The 5706-nt window shown below is 35.2% G+C and overlaps 1 protein-coding gene across 1 annotated transcript in view; it reads right to left on the reverse strand.

The window, feature by feature from the left end:
• Positions 1–5706, reverse strand: part of LOC107601217 (trinucleotide repeat-containing gene 6C protein-like) — a 75269-nt gene that overhangs the window by 42630 nt on the left and 26933 nt on the right. The window lies entirely within an intron of this gene.

Raw genomic sequence — 5706 nt, forward strand, 5'->3', positions numbered from 1 at the left:
TCGTTATGCTTTCAGTTTCGTTTGCCGTTTGATGTTTCTCATATGCAACAGAAATTGAAGTGCTTATGAGTTGACCAACGCGGTGGTCGCACAGGCAGAAAAAATGGTCGCAGTCTGGAGCCCTGCATATTAAAGTTCATAAGTGTAGCGCTGCTTTGTTTACAGCGGAAACCAAGAAAACGCTTTAAGCGCCACCTGCTGGCAGAGAGTGAATCTGCGTCTCATTCAGCTCATCTGCTGTTTCTGTATCATGCAGATATTTTTTATGCATAGTTTCACAAAACTGAAGTCAAACCATTCTGTTTTTGCTTCAAATTTAGAAATTATACAATATAATTTAGATTAAAAACTGTTCATGTTGCATGTATGCAGCATCTTTGTTTGGATCATGATTAAAATGCAGTGGTTGCCTCTCATTTTAAAAGGAAAGAGCACAGACAAAGCCTTAGTTTGTTTATATGAAGAGATTTCTTTTATTTGTGTTATTTATTTGATTTGGGGCTTGTTTTACATTTTTAATTTAGTTGTGTTATTTACATTTACATTCAATTTAAATGTTGTTATTTAGCAAACACTTTTATCCAAAGCGATTTACAAATGAGGACAATAGAAGCAATCAAAACCAACAAAAGAGCAGTAATATGCAAGTGCTATATTAGTATATTATTATAGTGTTACATTTCAATTTCACAAAAAAACATACAGTATTTTGTCTAAGCAATAATGAAAGGACACATTTAATTTATAATTTGTCTTCAATCTCATTTTGTAAAAAAAAAAATTGTGAATCGAATCGAGAAATCAAAATCGTGAATCGAATCAAATCGTGAGTTGAGTGAATCGTTGCATCCCTATGACTTACTGTTACTAAAAAAAGAAAAAAGAAAAGAAATTATTGTCTGTGGTAATGGACATTATTCCATAAATGCTGTCGATATACATTAACTTATTGATCCTGGAAAATTCTTTTAATCACCATTCTTCTACAGTATACAACTGCAACAGTGAGCCAATGCAACTTGATCAGACATGCAAAAGCTCATCCACTAACATTGTTTTATCAAACAAACAGGCACTTAGATAAATTATACCCCCCCAAAAAAACTGCCTGGGATGTTCATGGGATGCTGTCTCAACAAAAACCCAGGCACTGTTCTAGAGCAGGAAGAAAAGACTGATTGGAAAAAAGCAAACATCAGCTTTTTATGGAGGCCGCATTAGATATTAAACTTGTCTGTTTGCGAAACAGCTCAAACGCACACTGCATTCCCAGTGAATTAAGAAGCACTTCATTACAAATAGAAAAAGAAAAAAAAGCATATTATACATCAGCCCGAGGGAGTATTTTCCATCTCACGGTGTGCCACAGATCTTTCTCACTTTCACAAAGACATCTTCATTTACTGACTGATGGGAAATTAAATCCTGCATTAAACGTTCAATTCTTCGACTACACAGGACAGATGAAAGCACTAAAGGTATGAGAATGGTGTAACATGTCATGGTAGGCTGAAATTACAGGACCTGAGCCCAGTCTAAGTACTGAAGAGACACCTTAAATGTAATTACAGCACACTGACAGCGCCTCCTACTACAGACACGCACTCCGCACATGCTGCTAAAGCATAATGACAGGCTTTCCAAGATGAGCCGTGACTTCAAACGGAGGCCAGAAAACGCTGAGTGGGTTTATTCTGATCAAAAACACCTTCCGCCCTGTTTTCAGACTGTGAGTGAGTTACGAGACAAGACAAAGGCATTGTGATGTGGAGATGTGAATCAGACCTCACAGAGAGAACAGGTTTTTGAGGTCAATATAATTGAACGTCACTTGCTCTCAAAGGCATGTTAGTGGCCATCTGTGGAGGAGAGCACAGGCAGAGTTTGTACCACCAAATCATCATCTGTCACTTTGACAGACTCGGTTGTAAATGTTTTGCTAAGATCCATTTTAAACCGTCCTTGTTTTCCAGAAAATGATATAGTGTTTATAAAACTTAGGCTACATTGAATGCTAAGGAACTAAAATCATGGTAAGCATGAGTTAGGAGAAAACAAAGTTCTATTCATTCAGTCATTAAAAGTTTCCATGACATTAAGAAAAATGTGCAGTATTTTTAATTTTTCCCTAGTGAAAAATAAATATACTAAAACATACATGAAATAAATGTATTTCATGCCAAGTATACTATACATTTACATATGTACTTAATAAAAATACCCTGCCATTGTTCTTTCAGTATACTAAACTGGAACAACTAATTTCGTAGTTAGTGCAGTTTAATTGTGCGCAAGTAGCGCTGAAAAGTCCAACCAAAGTATATTTGATTGTTCTAAAGTGAAACTATTGCAAGTATACTTCAAGTGCTTTAAATATCTTGCATTTAAAGACCGATATTATTCAAAGATCATACAATCCTCTTCAATAGTGACATTAAAACACATTTTAGGCTTAATAATATTGAGAAATGTGCATTGTGCACAAGTAGTACTCAAAATAAAGTTTAATTATAATTTTTATATCAGTAAGTCTCAAGCGATATGTCAGTAAATATGGTAATAGATTTTAATTATATTTAGTATGAAATAAATTTATTTTAAATATATTACGTTTTTACTAGGCTTCCTGATATTCTGTGGCTGGATAGGGTTTGCATAAGAGATTTCACAAACAGCAATTTCTAGCCAAGAAAATACTTCAAAACTGAGTGTACCTTACAATCATCATCATAATAAATAATAATAATAATAATAAAAGCAGTTCTAAAAATTGACAAACTGGCTCCCCACTTTAAAAAAAAAAAACATTTTTACATACACTTTCAACCTGATTAAATATTTTGGACCTTGGCATAATTAGAAAATGTTCATAAAAAGTACAAAAAAATACAAATTATGAGATTATTCCTAATTTACATATTTGCAGGTCTAGAATTAACACTTTGAAAATTAGGCTAGGGTGAAGGGGTGAATTAAAGTTAGAAAGTAATTTGAAGTATTTTAGATTATTTTAATGATTGTTTTGCCTTTCAATCATTTTAAATTGTCTTGAGGCCCCCTTAGAAGCTTGCTGTGGCCCCCGGTTAAAAAAACCACTCATCTAATCACCTATAGAAATCTTTATGAATTTTCCAGGCCTAAAAATCAACATGTAAAATTCTCTGATAGCTCCAGGTTTTCCAGGAATGTGGAAACCCCATTCTGTGGCAGGAGCTCTTGCCTTTTTCTTTTTCTACTGTTCTCTAAATGTAAAACAAACAAACAAACAAATAAATCTTGCGATCAATCACTTTCACTTAATTCTTACTCTCATGTAGCAATTCTTCAAGTCAATTTTCATTATGTTCCACAATTCTTTTTCAGAATTACTAAGCTATTTACATTCCTTCTTCAAGTATTAAGTATCTTATTTTTTCATCTGTCAAAATGACAAAGCATTTTGGATTCTCTTTCAACGTTTTTTTAAGTTCAGTAAATGAGGGAGCATTTACTTCAGTGTACAGAGATCTGTGCATGTCCTCTGGAGCCAAACACACAAGACTCTCCTTTGAGTGGCACTTATTACACAGACACCTTGTGATGCCGTGTGCATCCCCAGGTCCCAGACTATGCTTGTTGCTATGGAGATACACACCTTGCAGTTGTTTTTTCTCTCCGCCTCTCCCAGATCTCATCACAGCAGAGCATCTGTCACTTCCTCACAACACAAACAGACCTCACTTAGGCTGCTACAGGACTCACAAAATGTAATAAACTGACAGGTCAAAATACAGGTATGAGTGAGCAGATGTTAACAGATAATATAGTTTTAAGGGAGGCAGCTTTATGTGCAGTTAACCAGGAGGTTGGCAAAGGAAATGTTGGGTAATGCTCTTCATGATAACTGCTATGTAAGGAGCCATGTAATTTGAAAGGCTATGGGGACATCGCATTTTGTGCTTTGTCAGCGAGAGAAGATGCAATAACCAAACACATCCTTCTGTATGATTATATACAGCAACAATAAAAACTAAAAAAAAAATTGGATACAATAACTCAAAGGCACAATATGTAATTTTTGCCGCTAGAGGGCGCGTATTCAAAACAAACAAAGAAACAAAGGCGTAGTTTGATGAAGCAGTGACGGAGTGTGGAATCATGGGAGTTGTGGTCTTCATCCCCACAGCCGATGCAGAAATCATGTTCATGGATGAGCTAAGGATTTATTAACGTAGTAGAATGAAGCAGGGTGAGGCTGAAAGCCGTCGAAGCGAAACGAGGCGCTGAACGAGTGCGACACATGAAACATTTGGGATAATGCAAGTACACAAGTCAGCAAAATATATAACACTGTTCTAGTGTTTTTTTGATATTTTAATAAAAAAATCTTACATATTGTGCCTTTAAATGGATCTCTCAGAATAAAGGCAAGGGATTGGCTTACAATATAACGTTTTTTTAAATAATACATTTAAAGCAATATTAACCACACAGCATAGCCTTTTTAGAAGCTAATTAAATACTTTCCAAATTATATGTACACTACCGATCAAAAGTTTGGGGTCAGTTTTTTTTTAAAAGAAATTAATATTTTTATTTATTATACTACAGACTTATGAATTTATTATAAGGTATATATACGTTATATGAATTTATTATATAAAATTATTAGTTATAGTTTTTTGAGCAGCAAATCAGCATATTAGAATGATTTCTGAATGATCATGTGACACAGAAGGCTGGAGTATATGATGCCGAAAATACAGTTTTGCATCACAAGAATAAATTACATTTTAAAATATATTCAAATCAAAATAAATTATTTTTAAATTAAATAATATTTCACAATATTATTGTCGCTACTATATTTTTCATCAAATTAATACAGCTTTAGTGAGCATGAAACATCTCTTGAAAACATTCAATAATCTTACCAAACCTAAACTTTTGAACAGTAGTGTACTTGATCTCAGTGAACTATTTTCCTTTTTTATTTTGGATACCGATGGAAACAAGTGTAGTATTAGTGTAAAAACAGCTTCATAATATGTAGCACGTTAACATCAAAAGACTCCAAACATTAATACATTGTTAGCATGACTAGATAAGACACGACTTAAGCTACTGTAAAATAGCCTATTTGAGGAAACTGAGTTTTCCGCTCGGGTGTCAGATATACCACGATATAACAGAATATCAACAAGCGGGCCACATAAAAATGGCTTGAGGTCTGCGTGTCGATTAGCACTGCGTTAGCACAAGCGAACAATCTTTTGTTTTTACAGTATCAAACCCTAGATAGTCAAACAAAATAGGCAGCTCGTGGTCAGTGAGTTCAATACCCCGCAGCAGTGAGATTAGCTCTAATACGATCTACACAACCGAGAGTGACGCGTGACCCGACCCTGCCAATAGACACGTTTCAAAGGCTTCACGCATAAGATCATGAATCAGTGGAAGCCACTGCAGGGAAATCACCATAACGCTCGCCTATCATGCTAATCTCATCGTTTTCCATGTTTAACCTTGCAGGAACGAGAAGAGTCTGGAGATCTTAATTAGCGGCGTTTAAATATACAGCTGTATTTAAGTCCTGCGGTTTCTCGCGGAGAGATAAAAAGACCCGCATGAGAGGAAGACTGGGAGCTGCTCTACATGAAAACTGGAGTGACTGGGGACGTGCCTCATGGGACGAGCACAGAGCAGAGAGAAATCCTTACCATAGTC

This window comes from Sinocyclocheilus grahami, unplaced genomic scaffold, assembly GCF_001515645.1.
Source record: "Sinocyclocheilus grahami isolate Dianchi unplaced genomic scaffold, SAMN03320097.WGS_v1.1 scaffold302.1, whole genome shotgun sequence".
Taxonomy (NCBI): Eukaryota; Metazoa; Chordata; class Actinopteri; order Cypriniformes; family Cyprinidae; genus Sinocyclocheilus; species Sinocyclocheilus grahami.